Source organism: Anopheles stephensi, chromosome 3 (genome assembly GCF_013141755.1).
Source record: "Anopheles stephensi strain Indian chromosome 3, UCI_ANSTEP_V1.0, whole genome shotgun sequence".
Classification (NCBI taxonomy): Eukaryota; Metazoa; Arthropoda; class Insecta; order Diptera; family Culicidae; genus Anopheles; species Anopheles stephensi.
In genome coordinates, this window is record NC_050203.1 from 20,963,873 (window position 1) to 20,980,885 (window position 17,013).

A 17,013-nucleotide genomic window follows, 5' to 3' on the forward strand; every position below is an offset into this window, starting at 1 on the left:
CGAGAGGTTACCGGCGTGCTCCAACAGTTCGTATCGGAGATAGCGACAATCGCGCGTGTGTGTGACGACCGGAGAGGTCTCTAAAGCGAGTCTTCCAAAAGAAAAAAAACTTAGCTCGCCGATATAAATTCACTTCGACTTGCGCGTTATCTACCCGGTTATCATCAATTTTTCAAACAAACTTTGCCTCATCCATCACCCACCACAACCCAGAAAACCCTTTTTTACCGGCTTTTAACAGCGAAACCCTTTCCCTTTTTTTCTTGTTGTGTCGCGCCTGCCGCCTCCTGAATGGGTGCCTTTTCTTTATCAGACCGGCCGTCGTCTATTCGATGCAGACTAGCGGGAGACTTCTACCAACCGGCCGCGTGCAGGGCTTTGAGCAACATCAAACAATAGCAAACTCATCTAGAGACCCTTCTCTCTGGTGGTTTCTCTCGCTGAAGCACAGAGAATTATTTAGCAAAGAATTGTTTGGATTGCTTACTTAGAAAAGCACTATTTTAAGATCATTTTCGTGAAACAGCAACCGAGCACGTTCCGGACACACCAACCATTCTAATATTGCACCCGTGGAAATAGGAAACGATCTACTTAAACTCGCCCTCCCTCTCTTCCAGAACAAGTGAACGAACTCGCTCTGCTCAAGCACGATCGTTTATAATTACGGAACGCATAGAGGTACCCCACTTAGGAGCAAACGGCAGCTGCATCCCCCATCGGAGGAGAATCGGAGGTTTGTTTTGTTTCCGAACCACAGCAAACACCACCACCACCTTCTTCAATTGTGCAAAATGGAAATGGAAATTTATGCACTGATCCTAATCAGAACCCGACCACAGTCATCCATGCGTGGTGACGTGCGGCGCAGCCAGTTGTTGCAGCGTTTGCAGGGTTGGTTGCCCACATTGTTTCGAGCGAAATTGAGCGAGAACACTAATCAGTCCTCGCCAGGGAATGGTGGTGTGTACACAAGTGGATTCAACAACAGCTAAATTCAGTACAATTTTTTAGGGAAGCGCACCTGTGTTGAGCACCGAGCGAATTGTTTTTTTTTCCATCGTTAGTAGGCACGAGATGTTCTGTTAAAATATGTTCTTCATAAAATGTGATTGATTGATTGCGCGCATCACAATCGGATGTTGAGACTAATATATTCAACACACACACACATACAAAAAAAACACAAGGGAAATAAAAGAAAACTTTAATAAAAATGTATACAAAAAAAATGCTCGCTCCGTAGCGCGGATTCACCCTAATGCAACATATCAATCTCGACCGCGCAGAGCTTACCTTGACATTTGACACGCCAGATAGTGTTCTGTGGGCAGACACGCCAAAGGGAAGACAACAGTACATAAGGTGAATGCAAAAGTTCGGTGCAAGATTTCCTATTTTGGAATTTAAGGAGTAATTTTTAATAATTAGCTCGATTGCTTCTGATTTTCCCTCAACTCACAGTAAGTGATCGCGGAACGATCCCACCAAAATTTGCTGATCACTTCATTGATTTGGTTTTAAAATTCGGGAGTTTCGTTCTCATAGAATGTGATCAGAAACTGAATGCCTCAGAATCAATACCATATTCTGAGACATCATCGAGTTTCTTCACTCCAGAAGTTTAGGAACAAAATCTCGTATTATCATTAACTCATAATTACAGATTCAAGTGGGATCCCACCAAACTGATCGAGGAAATGTCGGAATATTGTGAAAGATTTTAATCAGCAATTTGAAGTCTATGGCCAGAACTATCCTCTGTTTTTGGTTCTCCAGTACCATCTCTCTTTCTTAAGGATGTTTTTATAGAATTTTAATGCTCGAAGATTCTATCGCGAATTAAACTCTCAAGTGGTAAGAGCACACAAGAGTTAATCACAAACTCCAACTAACTTATGCTTTCACCTAACATGAATCTCTTGCACGCCAAACCACGAGCAGCAGCAGCAGCAGCAGTCTCAACGGGTTTAGCGATAATCGCCCCGAAAACTGAAATTCCGTTTTACGACACGAGACTTTTTGGCCGCCAATGAAACAAGATTAAAAAATGCCTCAAAATCACGGGCAACAGCAGGGCATGGGAGGGTAGTAGCTCCCCGTTTTTCCCTTGTGTAATTGAAATGTATTTCTAGCAATGCGTCCGCGAAGTTGTGCTGCTGCTTATCAAAAAAACGCGGTGGATGACCACCATACCCCCGCATACCCTACCACCACCCCCGGGCCGGCCGGACAGCCTGCCTGTCCCGATGCACTCCCTGTTTGATGTTTCGTGTATGCCACACACCAAACTCTTTTCTTCTTTTGTGCCCTCGATTATCGTCATCGTGCGCTCGCTAATCAAGGTGAAGGGAACCCGGAGCAGGAGAACAGTAAAATACGGTTGTAAAAATGAAGGAAGAAAAATCACACAGGCGATTATTAATGGTGAATTTAACGAAAACAAAAAGCAAAAGTTGAAAGCAAATCCGCACGAGATTAGGCTGCGTGCATATCAGCAGTAGCCATTTGTGAAAAGTGGACCACACCATTTCACACACAGGACATAGACAGAACCGGTGGTAAAAGACATCCGGGTAAAAGAGAGATACTTAGTGTTGTCTTGAAGAACAGGCTAAGAAATGGGGCAAAATGGCGTCATCCTAAACTACAAAACTTGGTCCTACTTTTTAAGTCGAAGACCTAATCAAGGAGTTCTGATGATCAATCGACTACTAAAATATGTTTATAATTCATGCTATTTGCTTTACCCTATTATATACCCTCGTAAAACTCGTTAAACAAACAGCGAAATAAAGGATGTCCTTCTAGAAAATCCGGAATCCAGATCACAGAAAACAAAAGTCTAAACCCCGCAAATAGAATCTATACACAAATAATCTTTAAACAAAGCGTTCACACGGGGAAGCTCGACCTAATTTTCTCACCAGCTCCCCGCTCCCCTTCCCCCCTCCCTTCCCATCCGTCCATTGAAACATCATCCAATGTTAAATCGGAACTTCAACAAGCGTCATCCGAGCCTGCCAGACGGAATCCCACCCTCCTTTCCGCACCGAAACCCTCGCGATCAACACGTCTGGAAACGAAGTCAGACTGTGACCGTAGGAATTGCAACAATTTTGTTTTATTACTTCACACTTTTTAGGCGTACAAATCACTCCCTTCTGTGGCGGGAGGAGGTTTGTACATAACACCAGCACGGCAAAATTAGCAATCAATATCGATGGTACGGTCATTTCCGAACAGAGGACATGACACGAATGAAACACGGGACCCCGTGAGCAAGGGGTCCACTGAAAAGGAGGGGGAAACATCGCGAAGATTACTCGTTGCCTCGGAATTAATAGATTTTACTTTATTGATTATCGCTATCAAAAAATTGGCTTTTCACACCCATCGCAAATAGAGGTGTGTGATAATGAAACGGGAAAGCAGACACCACAGCGCGTCGGTCGGTCGGCCACCTTCGTCCGTTTCGTGCCAAATCTCCCCCCACATTTTAAACACACACACACACACACACAGCAGAGACAGCCGAAGGTGGGGCGGGGGTTATTGATCAAACGCATTAGGGGGTGTTGTCTAAAACGGTGCGGCCACCAGATGTAAAAACCTGGATTTTGGGAGCCGGAAATAGTCGGAACACAGGGTTTGGGTCAGTTTAAGTTGAGGGGCCTTTTTTTCGCGCACTGATCGTGGGGGGATATGGGAGGTCAGTTTATCACATCGCGATGAAGAAAAAACAAACCCCCCGGCAGACAGTCAGAATCGATCGATTTATCGTGATACACCACACCACCGCCCATAATTTGCACCATCCCTCTAATCGGAATCATGTGTGTGCCTGCCGGCCGCCCGCCGCCCAGCAAGCAGAACGGGACATGGGCTTTCCAACTCTCCAACGAACCAACCAACCGGAGAGTGCCGAGTGTGGATAAAACGGACGAGCCCCGTCGGAACAAGGTCGCGCGCGTTCGCGATCGGAATCAGCAACAGCTATCTAAATATAGTTTTATTTATTGTCTCGACGCGATAAAATACATACCCCCCTTTCGGTAGCAGCAGCAGCAGCAGTGGCGCATTGTCCCACACAGCCGGTACAAACCCCTGTGCCGTGAATTCTCGCTCTCAAGGAATTTAATGAGTTTCCACCGGGGGGTTCAACAAGATTCCACAGTGTCTCTGGCGCCCCGCTCCCATCATCCCCCCCTCTGGTGCTGGGGGCTTGGGGGCTAACCAACCATCGATCAGTGCGCGACGAGACGATCGCTAGACGAACGAGCTGTTCAAACAACTGTGAAATTTGTGTCGGAACGAAAATAATATACACACAAGCAGGACAGACCGTACCCCGTACCCTCTTTCTCACATTCACGGTCCATCGGTTTGTAATATTTTTGACAGTGTACGCGTGTGACAATGGAAAAAGGGGTAAGGAGACATTTTGGCTTTACCCTCCAGCTGATCAATCATTAAGATCCTCACATTCGGAATCCGCACAATTGCTACTCGAACTTCACGATTATCATTTCGTGGGGGGAAATGTACTCGTCGACTCAAGTGTAACATTTATTTAAAAGATGTGTGACTAGCTTGAATTAAGAAAAGTTTTGCAAAATTCATTCAGAAGGTAGAACGACATGTGAATGGTTTACATGCTACTTATCGCCGTCTTAGATCGATAATCGAAGTCATTGGCCGTTTATTCTGGATGACATTGAAGGGTTCGTGTCTCTGCCATGAACCTCGAGTTTTGTGTAACAATCTATTCATCTTTTCCAGGCAAATATTCTATATTGTGAGGAATGTCTCCAGGATTCAAGATTTACAACGTTGAATGCAACCAGGTGATGCATCTTGAAATTCCTTACTTTTTTTTTGCTCAATTTTGCAATAACGCAACAATTTCGGTTGGCTGAAATCCGTTTTCTAATTAGATGTTTTCGTGTACATCCTGCAGTGAGAAGATTTTGTAAAGCTCGAAGAGGATATTCATGGCACTATAGTGTCTATCTACCTCCTAGAGATAGTTCAAGAGATCTTCTCAAGAGATTAGTGATTTCCTACACTTAATTGTAAGAGTAGCGCATAGTCTTGCGTGCGAGAAGACGAACCTGCTCTTCGGTCCTGCCATGTAAAAGACCGTTTAATCTTCTCTGCATTCAAACACCTAGCATGAAAAAATCTAAATCTAAGCATCACAATTAATATCGCTTTAATATTTTATCCAGGCATTAAAGACATCATACTTAAGACGATTTGCAGTTGGGTGGATCGCTAGGACATGGACTCTTTGAACTAAAACTCTCTAGGATCAGTCTACGTCCTAAGCACACAACCTGATACTAAATTCCTGTCTTCTTTTGAAACTTTTTGATCTTTAAAAATAATATTCAAACGACAATTTGAAATCAAAAAGTCTACAAAGAGACTGAACAAAGCCCTACCGGGAGTGGAACCAAATGTGTCACATAACCACTTCTTCGTCGCTTAGAAAGAAAATCCTTGAAACAAATCGTCTGTTGACACAGCTGAAAATCTCAACACACACTGCTTGTGTCCAGATGGAGGATGCAGAACTTCTTTCTTCTGTTCTCTGCTGCCTTGCTCATATTACAACCCTTATTATTAGCCTCTCGCGTCGTTTCCTTCTGCTATCTAATTTAATCGACTCGACCACCGATAATAACGCCACCCTCTCTCGCGCACGTTTCCTCCAACAACTTTGCGAAGGAAAAAAAGCCAATGCACTGAGGAGCCGCCACCGGTTTGAAGGTTATTTTACATGACCGTTGCTTCGTTCGCTTTGTGGTCACACACCACGGATGAGTTCGCAATACACACCGACGATCCGACGCAGGATCATCCAACCTGATGATAAGACAAATATCAGCAGGATGGGGTGGTGATGACGTTGTCATACACACCTATTAGTCACTTTCGTATGTTAAGCGAAGTAGTAACAAAAAGGGCATCCAGAAAGAAGAAGGAAACGGTTTCTCCATAATGCGGTGGCCACAGCACAGCAGCGGCAGCAGTTTCGTTGTTTCGGTCATTGACAACATTTGACCCCATAGGAAATGTTCGTGCGGTCGTGGTCTTCGGCTAGCGAAAAGGAGAAACCGACCGGTATTGGAGAAGCCATTGGCCATTCCTCCCCCTGCCTGTCTCTCCCTTCCCTTTGTCACCTCCCCATTTCCTACCCCCTCCCCAACTCGGGGGGCGGACCAGATTGAGTCACTTTGGCACGTGGAAGCAATGAAATGTGGCATCCAACGTTTTTCAGAGCAGGAATGGGAGAGAGGTAGAGACACCAAAAAACGAACGAGAGAGCGAACGACCGAGTGAGAACGAAAGGGAAACGCGTTGGAAAACGTTGACAGGTGGTGGAAAATACACCCGCCTCGCTCTCTAGCTTTTGGGGCCCGCACACTCGGGGAAAACTTCATTTTCAAGGTGAGAAAGAAGAGACCAACACACACACACACACGCAGTGAGTGTGATTTTCATGGGGGACCTCCGCTTTTCTCTACGATCGCGCACCTGCCTTCGATGTTCCTTTCAGCCGGTTTTTGAAGCCCCTAAGTGTGTGTGTGTGTGTGTGTGTGGTGCACGTGCCTTTCCGTGTGAGCGTTTGACCGGAAGCGTCGTGTGCTCTGTGGCCGGTTTTTCAGTTTTCCAACCACGATTACACGACATGCGGGGCGTTCAGAGGAGACACACTCACTTCCGGATCTAGGGTAGCGGTTGGTAATTTCCATATTCAACACTTACAGAGTGTCATCGCAGGTCGCTTTTACACGTTGCCGACGACGCACGGAAAGTAGAAGATATTTACAAAAATTATCTAGCTGAGGTAACAAAATCATGTGTGTCTTTAAATCACACAAAGAAAGAAATCGGTTGAAAATGAAGCAAGAGAGGCGATACATTTGGACGGCGGTTTCAACTGGGAGACGACGACGCACCAAGCATGCGCATTAGTAGATTGGCTGTTCTCGCTCTCCCGTCGAAAGTGTTGCTATGATGAGCATACATTTTTTTTTGAAAGAAGCACAGCATAAACTTATCCCAACATCATGCCACACACACGTTGGGAAGGAAGAAAGTTGTTTCCGCGAGAGAATATGTATATATGGAGGAGAGTGTTCACTTCATTTGACAGAAGAGCAGCGGAGAAAATTTTGAATGGCGTTGACCCGATTTTACCGGCATTTGTTCACAGTTTCATGCGAACGAAAAAGTCGACCGGGGAGAAAAAGAAAAGGAAAAAGCAACCGAGTTAACTAAAGGAGCTTTTTTTGCTTTTCATTGAAGTATGTATGATAAATAGGATAAAATGCTAAACTAAATTCTAGCAATAGGTACAGTGTTTTCCGTTCCATATAAAAAGTGTCTGCTTGTTTATAACAATAAGCTTTTTTAACAAGAGAATTGTTAATTAAACATGGTAACATTTGTTGTCAGAGAATCTTGACTTATAATTTGTATTAGCTACACATTTCATCTTCTTTGGCAAACATGACTTGATTGCCTGCATATTCAGTCTTGTGTAAAGGTGGCGGATCAAGCACCTTGGAATCCCTTAGTGGAATGAAGTTAGGAAGGCCTAAGCACATCGAATCTACTGACTGGACCCCAGAATTAGAGGTCATGTGAAGATATTATATGAGGTTCCTTATGTAGTTTAGGCCCTCCCTGGTCCTTATAACTAGCTTGTAGGAAGATATGCATCTGTTAATATGAACGGGGCCCATTAAAAACTAAAGGCCCTCTTAGTTTGTTTCTGCTATGACCCACCCAAGCCTGCGTACAGGAAGCCGGTTTAGATGGGAATTGATACCCCTTCCTGCCGTGCGGAGACCGGTGCCGTATTCCAAGTAAAAAAGTACACATATCAACATGGCGTCGTAGTGCGTCAAATTCATATTCGCAAATCAAAATTCCAATTATCAAAGAAGGCTTAAATACAACAGCTAGAGATGAATGAGCGATCTTGACAACGGCTTCATAAACCCCGAACTTCATGAACACGTACACAAAACTAATGCAAGTAATTTTCAATATTTTTCCCGAAAAAAAAGAAAAAAAACACATTAACACGCAACAGAACAAAGAACCTCTTCACACACACACACAGAGCACAGCGCGCATGGAAGGAAAAATTTTATTAGAAAGCAAACACACTAGCAACAGCAGCATACTTCATCCCTTTTCTTTCTCTCTCTCTCTTTATCTCTCGCTCTCTCTTTCCCTGTCTCTCTCGCGCAGGTGTCGGTAACGACCTTGAGCTATATAAAAGTGCAGATCCATCCCTTTTCCATCTCCCTTCAACTTCAAGAACAACTATCCGAATGAATGGACGTAACTTGGGTGGCACGGGGCGTGGGAGCGGTGGTAATGGGAGGCCCTTAGGAATTCGATTGAAAAGGATGGAGCGATCTCCCCCCAACGCACATACACACACACCACACGGCAATGGAAAGTGAAATCGCGTCCCGAGAAAAAAGGATGTTTTATTTTTGTTACCAAAAAGGAAGCCAGGCCCTTTGTCTTGGGCGTTCTACTGCCTCCTACCAACTTCCTCCCCGGCGCATATTACACCCCTTTTTTCCTGCTCGATAATGACAAAGGTTTTCCGCTTCCCGTTCTTCCTCTTCACCTTCAGGTTGTTGCGGGGAGATAACTTTGTTGGACAAGAAGAAATGTGCTCGCCCAGCACGGAACGAACCAGTTCAATCCGGACAAAGAATCACTACTGACGAACGATTGAGTATACACACACACACGTGTGTGTGTGCAGATTTTTATGAGCCGATAACTTTGCCCATCAAAAGAGAGGGAAAGCACTGGGCAGAGAGCGAGAGCGAGAAGGGAGATTTCGATCAACAATCGGTTTCTATGCAACATTTACTGTCATCTCTCTACCACACCTTCACACGTCCCTTTGCGTCTGCTGGTGTCCCTGATGACCCTTCCGGCCCTGTTCCCGGCCCACCTTCAACATCATCATCCCCATAATAAATGCCAACTGATTGACAAAAGTGCTCCTTATCGACGGCTTTAGAGCAGAAACAACAATTCACAGCGGCAAAAAGGCAAGGCTAGAAGAACGCTCAATGGAGTAACATAAACGCCAGCACCACAGCACGCACGCACACACACACGCAGGCAGTACAAATTATGCAATGGACGATGGTGTGCTGGATTGGGTGCTCGGGCCCGGTTGTATGAATCTGCGTTGATGTAGGAAGGAAACGATCAAACGGGAAACGACGGAGCAGGCGGCACGCACCACACACGCACACACCTATTCAAGAACAACGCGCATCACACACTCGCAGCAAGTAAACGTCAAACGTCAACGAGACGCGGGCCACACGACCGACCACTGAAAACCGGCGACCGACCGACCAAATGGCGTTCTAAAAACTGTGTATTAGAATACAAACACTCAAACACACACACATACAGGCTCAGGGACGGGGTGGCCTGTACACGCAACATAACCGCGGCTGACACGCTTTTCTGTGCAGAAAACACTTCCGCTAATTCTTTGCAACGGTGTGTGCGTGAGCAGTGTGCGTATATTGCAACCATCAAAGTTAATGTTTTAAATACAAAATAAAAAGCGAAATACCAGCCTAAATTGGTGTCTTCGTCAGGACCAACACTGCCCCGGCAATATAAACTAACAGATAGCGCACACTAAAATTTATGCTATAGTTTACTCATCTTATTTCAATATTTATTCTAACTAATATGCATTACTGTTGCCCAAACAAATATACAAAATAATATCCTAAAACCTAAAATTCTCAATTTCCACCCTTCGCAGTTCGCATTAAGAATGAAAAAAAAGAAGCAACCGACACAAACCGGCTCACTTCGCTGCTCTTTCGGTCAACCCAACTAGTCAACCAGCGAAACTAAACCGAGTACGCACCGTAAGCGTGCCGGCAGGCAGGCAGGCAGGCCCCGTAGCAGCGAAAATGTAAAGCGCAACAGAGCAGCAACAGCAGCAGCAGCCGTGGTTCCTTTCTCAAGGACAAATTGCTCCCCCCACCGCATCGGAGTCCCACCCCGCGCACACCCGCCCGCAGCATGGCACACCTTTTTCCCATATACGACTTCTATCGCACTCGCTCGCGCTACTCTGTCAGGCAGCAGCTATAACACCACTCTGGGGTAATATGCGCCGTCTTGCTCTCTCACCCGGGACGGCGTTCGGGCTCTCTTTCGCTCGTTCAACCCTCTACCAACCAACCGAAAAAAAACTCACCCCAACAGCAGCAGCAGCAGCAGCAGCAGCTTCTGCTTGACGATGTGATGATGATGATGATGATGGTCAGGCAGCAGGCAGGCAAGTCAGGCTTGCTTGGATGTGCTCTGTTGGCTCTCCTTTTGCTTGCTTTGCATATGTGTATTAGATTCGACTTTTCGATTGACTTTCGCCTCACCGCGTCCCGCCCTTCCGTCCTTCTTTCAGCCCCCCCGCACCCCCTCTGCTTACTTACTGCTGCTGTAAGTGTACACAGCACCATCGTCAACGCGCTCTAGCCTGGCAGCATTTGCCAGAAAAGCATGACGCGACACACCATACCACACCACCAAATCTTCATCATCGGCCATCGCCGTGTCAGCTCTATCCCCGCCGCCGCAGCCGCTAGTCGTCGGTGTGTGCGTTTGTGTGTGTTTCACTTGATGAAACATATATTTCGCCCATATGCTTTTTATACAGCACGGCACACACCACCGACAAGATCCATGATGTTAGAGAGACCCCCAATGTTTGCATGTGCATGTATACGGGGCCGTTTTCGTGTGGTGTCCGCCGTGCCGCTTCGGTCTGTGTGTGTGTGTATGATTAACACACAAATTCAATGCGCACCTTGCCTCGCCAGTCTCCTTCATCCCGCTTCCACAACATCCTAGTCTTCTTCTTTGCCAACCTTTCCTGTCGAGGGTGGTTTGGCTGCTGCTGAATTCCGGAAGGAGTGGACGACACACAGCCGAGCAGCAGCAGACACACTCAAAACGGCACCCCCGTCATCCCCTATTTCTCTCCCCTAAACACACACAAAAAAAAAACCTCTCCCCCTTCCAAGCGCCTTACCCTGGTCCTCTTAAATCGGGCGACAAACGATCGCCCTGTGCCGCCACACTATAAGTAGGCTATAGGAAACGGTCGAAGGAGCGTTAGATTTGTGCGTGTGTAGAATCGACGATCTAGCAATACGGCCAGGCCGTTCTTTATGAATAAAAAAAAAAAAAAAAAAATCAACGATCTGTGATCGTCGCCCGAAGGTAACTTCCGTAGTGCGCGCGATCGAGTATGTGTGCTCCCTCTCCCTCTCTGTCTGTGTTGCCTTGCCTCCTTCTCCTCCTCCTCCTCCTACTGCCCTTTTTTCGTCCATATGGCTAGAAATATAATCGCCGACCGCCGGGACCACATTCGACCCTACCACCGCACCCCCAACATCGTTGCCACCTCACACCAACCCAAAATGTAGCGCGCAGCGATGTAGAAAATATTCAAATTTATATCACCCACCACTACCATACACACACAGGGGCACACATATACCTCATCTGTTAGGTATTAGGTGAATTAGGGGTGGGGGGGTATTGTGGTGCTGGTAAGACGCGGAAGGGTACGCTGACACACACGGTCAAATTAAGGCGAGGGTGGCTCTAGCGACAGACACACGTCCGAAAGCGCATTGTTGCTGATGTTGCTGATCGAAGAGCCGCCAATGAAACCCTGCACAACAGCGCACCTTTAATTCGGCTTGCCCTAGCAGCTACTACTGCTACCGGTGTTGAGATGTAGAGGCGGTGAGGCGCGAGGTGCACAACACGTTTTATGAACTGAGATCTGATCTCAGTGACGTACTTAGACTTTGAGACTACTATATATCAGGTCCACGAGTTGGATGAATTCTGGTTTATTTTTCTACTCAAGCTTGATGCTTTGGTGGGAAAGTGTTGTGTCTTTCCTCCTTCCTCTTCTTGGCACACTAAAACCCCTCAGTAACCCAGCACTGCTGCTATCCGCGGCACGCAACGCTCGGTCTGTGACGTCCGGTGCCATTCGCATGACACGACCGACCTGGTTCAATGGAGCTTGGCGAGTCGGATACATTTAACAATACTGTATACTCTTCTTCATCTTTGTTCAACAACCTTCTAGGCAAAACCGGCCATTTAATAGCTAACTAGTTGGTAAGTCAGTCCTCACTACGCGGTCAGGATGGGATTTGATCCCCAGTGCTGCCATGTGAAGATTGAATATTGTACAGTTTAGAGAGCTTGTCATTGCAACAGCTAGCTTGTCCATTTCGAGTGCCGGCTTAAAGTTGAAAACCTTTAACTTTAAACTTGGAACTGGCACCCAACAGTTTTGTGCATACTTCGCATTAAAAAAAGGAAAGCTTATGATTTCAGATTTAGAAAACATATTTAAGAAGTCTTTATGATGATCTCGGCTTAAATCTGTCGGAGTTTATAATTCTTTCAGATCAGCAGACTCTCTTCAAGCTGACAGCATGGCTGTGCGATACAGGTTCTTGCACGTATCCTTGATATCCCGTAAGGAACGATTGTGTCCTTTATGATATTACTTCTATACTCTACTACTCTTCTGCTTCTTAGCTCAACTATCATGACTTGCTAATAGGTCATAATAGGCTGACCATCGTACGTAGCCGGTTAAATCGTCCTTTGCTAAGAGCTATCAAACAATACTAAATTGAGTAGTGGAGACGTCAGATTGTAAATGAAAAATGATAATCTTAGCATGGGAACATTCTGACATTTCACACCAACAGCTCGTTGCTAGGGACCATGTCGTTGCCAAATATCACGCTTTCCCCAGCAATACATGATACTTCCCGGGTTTATATTCCAAGCATTCATATCATTTGCTCCTTGGCTTAAATCATAAAACTTACTTAACATTTTTCAAAGGTAAAAATCACTTTTATGCCATAACTTGTGTAGTGTTGTAGTTCACCCGCTCCCCGAGAAAGGGAGAGCCAATGTATGCATGTGCGTACGTGAAAAAGGTCTTTCCAGCGCTTGCTCTACATGAGCTTTTCTCTCTCGCTTTTAGCAACCCCCAACGCAACCCAACCCAACCCCACCAGCCAACCATTTTCACCCTCGCTCGCTCTCTTTCGCTATCGCCCTCGTGCATATATCTTTCTCTTTATGGAACGTCGTTTCATACGAACGCGGCCAACATCACACCACCATCAGGTTCGCCGGTAAGGAAATCACCATTGCCAAAGGTTCCTCCAAATGGAAAGGAGCAACTCTCAATTTCATGTTCGCTTTCGCAACACCACACACAACCTGAATTCGCTGCACACACACACACACACACATACACTAGGCCACCATCCATTCCGGCCGTGTAGTAACCGAACGAAGATCTTCTTCGCTGAACATGTGTAGCTTATAGTCAAGCAACCAAGCAACCAGGCAGCAGCACCAGCAACTCAGCAACGAAACCACCCCACATCAACACACCATTCATGCAAGTTTTCTTTATTCAGCCCCTTTTTGGAAGGTTTTTTTTTTGTTTTTTTGGTGTTGCGTTCGCTTGTTTCCTTCCAAATTTATTCACATTACCTCCCACACTCGCAGCTGGGTGGGTGGGAGAATCGTGCGATCAAGAGACAAATTAAAATGATCTCTTTTCTCGTTCGCTCTCCAGGCATGTGATCTCTCTGTCTGTTGGACTCTCTGAATGGTGGTAGCGCTGGTAGTTCGATTTGCCCACCAAACTTATTGTAAAACCCAATACATTATTTTGTTAACTACATTAACCCAACAAAAAACAGCATAATTCTTCCACATCATCCAAAAGTGGAGAACACACAACATTTGATCACACCATCTTTCCAAAGAGTACACACATACACACTCCCGGGTACATCCTCCCATGGTGATGTAGATGAGTATTGTGTGAAGCAGCAATATTAGTTATTTGATCTAGTGTACGTTAAGGAGATTAGCGAACACATTTTCGTTCAAGCGGTAGTTTCTACCTTTCCTTAACTTTTCTTCCCCAAAGTACTTACAAACTGCTAAGAAATATACTAACGAAAAAAGAAGAGCAGGACCATTCATCCTATTTTAATTACCTTTTTTGTCGGTCAATCTCGCCCCAATCGATGTGTGGTCAACTTTGTTGCCAGCTGAAACGATGTGTGAACGGTTGGTCGCTTCTGTCTCGCTCACACACACTCACAGGCCCGTAGCGCCAGCAGCATACATAACCGACAGCATCTCTTCTCATCGGCTCATCTTTGCATCGCTCGCTGTATGTGTGCCAAGTGTCCCAAGTGTATGTGTGTGTGTTCAGAAACCGAAAAACCAAACCGAAAAAACGCCTTGGCCCGTACCCGTCTGCTTCACTGTATTTGTTGGATATGTACGTTTCCAAATATATGCGGTGTGTATATGCGGTGTGTGTGTCTCTCTTTCTCCCGTTTTGCACACACAGAGCTGCACAATTAGGCGACACCTCCCGCACCCCTTTCTATGCTCCACACTTATGCTGTGTGGACGGCACGACCAGGTTTTTTTTTTCTTCTGCTTCCACTTGTCCACACACCAGTAGCGGACGGACACTTCTTCGCGCACACACACGCGTACAGACACGGACGCGCACGCTTTGCTAGCGTTTCCACGGCAAACTACTTCTATTCACTTCGCGCGACACCATCAACGCGAACGCGACACCGCGGACCAACACACGGAACAAAAGAAAAACACTACACACATTCGCGAGAGATCAAGCATGCATGCCTGTGCACGAACGAGACGGCGGAACCGGTCTAGCGTGCCTTCTCGTTCACTCTAGCGCACGGCACAACACGAGCACTGGGCAAATCGACGGAACGTTGTTGCGGTCCAGCTTGCTCGCTCACTCCAAGCGAATACCTTCGCTCCTTCTCTTACGCTCTCGCACACACGCAGGGAATGGCGAGCGAGTTAACACAAAAAGGAAAAGGAAAAAAATGAGCCACAAAAAACTGACAGCTCCACACACACACACACACACGTGCGCGTGCACACAGAGAGCTCGCACTCGCAATTTCTTTTCAACTTTTACGCTGGTTACGGAATCTTTTTCCTACTTCTCTCACCCCGTCTTCTTCGTTGCAATCGTAATCTTCTTCTTCTTCTTCTGCTTCACACCGCTTTTCACCTAAGCAGCAGCACACCATACATCCTGTATGTATGTGTGAGTGTGTTGCAAGAGCACTACACACGGGGGTAAATGGGTTGCTCGATTGCTTTTTTGCCACCCCACTCGTACACTAGGGTGTATACACACACAAAAACACACGCTTCACACGTTCACTTCATCTTTTTGCCATGTAGGAAATCATCCCAGCGAAGGAGGTTCCTGTCACCAAGCGATCCACCACCAAGGAACGAAGAACGGCAAACAGAAGAGAAAACACTGCACACGACCGAAAACACGTTTTGACAGCTCCTTTTCGCTTATTAACAGTCGCAGTCAGCTCTCATCTTCTTCGACACATCCGCCGACGACCACAGACCACGTCGAGAGCCGCTGCGCGTTTTAATCGGCACCCGCACCGTCCTCCACTGCTACACACCGCCCACAGACCGTTTCCAACCAGCAGGAGACACACATATGAGCGAACGCCTCCCACTAAACCGCTCCTTGCCACACCACTCTTTACGTCTCTTCCGTGAACCACCCTTCCCACCCCACACACCGCAACAACTAACTTGCACGCGCACACACACTCACGGACCGTACAGCGAACGAACGATCGTTTGCAAGAGGAAATCCGACCAGTTTAGCAAAGTAGCGGATTATTAGTTTCAAGCACTGCTACCACCACCACCACTACTGACTCGCAGGTTGCTTCGAATTCGATATAGCCGGGAGCAGGCAGGAAGATATTCACTACTCCGTTTTTCCGTTTTTCACAAATGTTTCACCTTTCTTTTAACGACCCGGCGGTATGAATGAATGTCATTCAATTTTCGGCAGATATCATCACCGTCCAAAAAAGAAAAACGGAACGTATCACACACATACACACTTTCTTTGTCCTTTCTTTCAAACTGTCGACGATATGCGCGAGCGAGGCAGTCTCTCTCTCCGTGGTTCGATGCTGTTCGCCTGCCCTGCTACTTACTACTGCTGCTTTTTCGCTGCTGACACTCGGTTCGAAGCTGCTGCTTCCGTCGGCACGTACAACGGTGCACGGCCCGCACAAACACACCTTCGAGCTGCGGCGCGATTGGCACGCACACCACCGTACAGAGCGAACTTACACGCCTAGCGGCACACGCACACAGCTGATCTGGTGCGGACGTCCTTGTGCCGGGGAAGGCAGCAACACGCAAGTAACGATATCCCTTTTTCAAGCCCAGTATAGCAAATTGGGCTTGTCTCGAGGATGTTCGAGACTTAGTTCGACCGAAAAGATTTGCGGTGTACTTTGCTCGATCTATTGCTGAATGCGAAAGCGGTTAGCAACTGAGTCGTGCGGATGAAAAAAAATTGCCTGTTCGAGTGGCCCAAACTACAGAAACGGGCTGCATGATGTTGATGGTGGGAGGCACGTATGCTGTCAGTTTGCTGTCAAATGGAAGTTTTTATTTGATGCTGTATTTAGAATTTGCGCACAAATTGTGCAGAAATACGGAAAATAAATAGCAATTGAATATTTTAGTTGCTAAACACTTCAAGCAGCTTTCATTGATATGTTTAATGCTGGGAAAAACGCATGTAAAAAGCGTAATGCAGGAAATACTAGGGCAAACATTCATAATAGCTCTGTTTTGTTCTTTGGGTACATCTTTTCATGTATCATATAGGCAAACGCCAGCTAAAAATTACCTCCTATGTACAAAAACTAAGCCAAAAGCTTGAGCTTTTAAATTCACAGCAATTACTTTACTAACTAAACCCACATGCTGGAAGAAAATCCGATCTTTTCCGGCAGAAATCCGCCA

The 17,013-nt window shown here is 46.2% G+C and overlaps 1 protein-coding gene across 2 annotated transcripts in view; it reads right to left on the bottom strand.

Annotated features, from left to right (window-relative positions):
- LOC118512835 overlaps positions 1-16,613 on the bottom strand; it is a 38,464-nt gene extending 21,851 nt beyond the window's left edge. For both annotated transcript variants that reach the window (XM_036057887.1, XM_036057886.1), the window contains exon 1: positions 14,151-16,613. The gene's annotated coding sequence lies outside the window, so the exon portion shown is untranslated. The remainder of the gene's footprint in view (positions 1-14,150) is intronic.
- Positions 16,614-17,013: the final 400 nt, after the last annotated feature.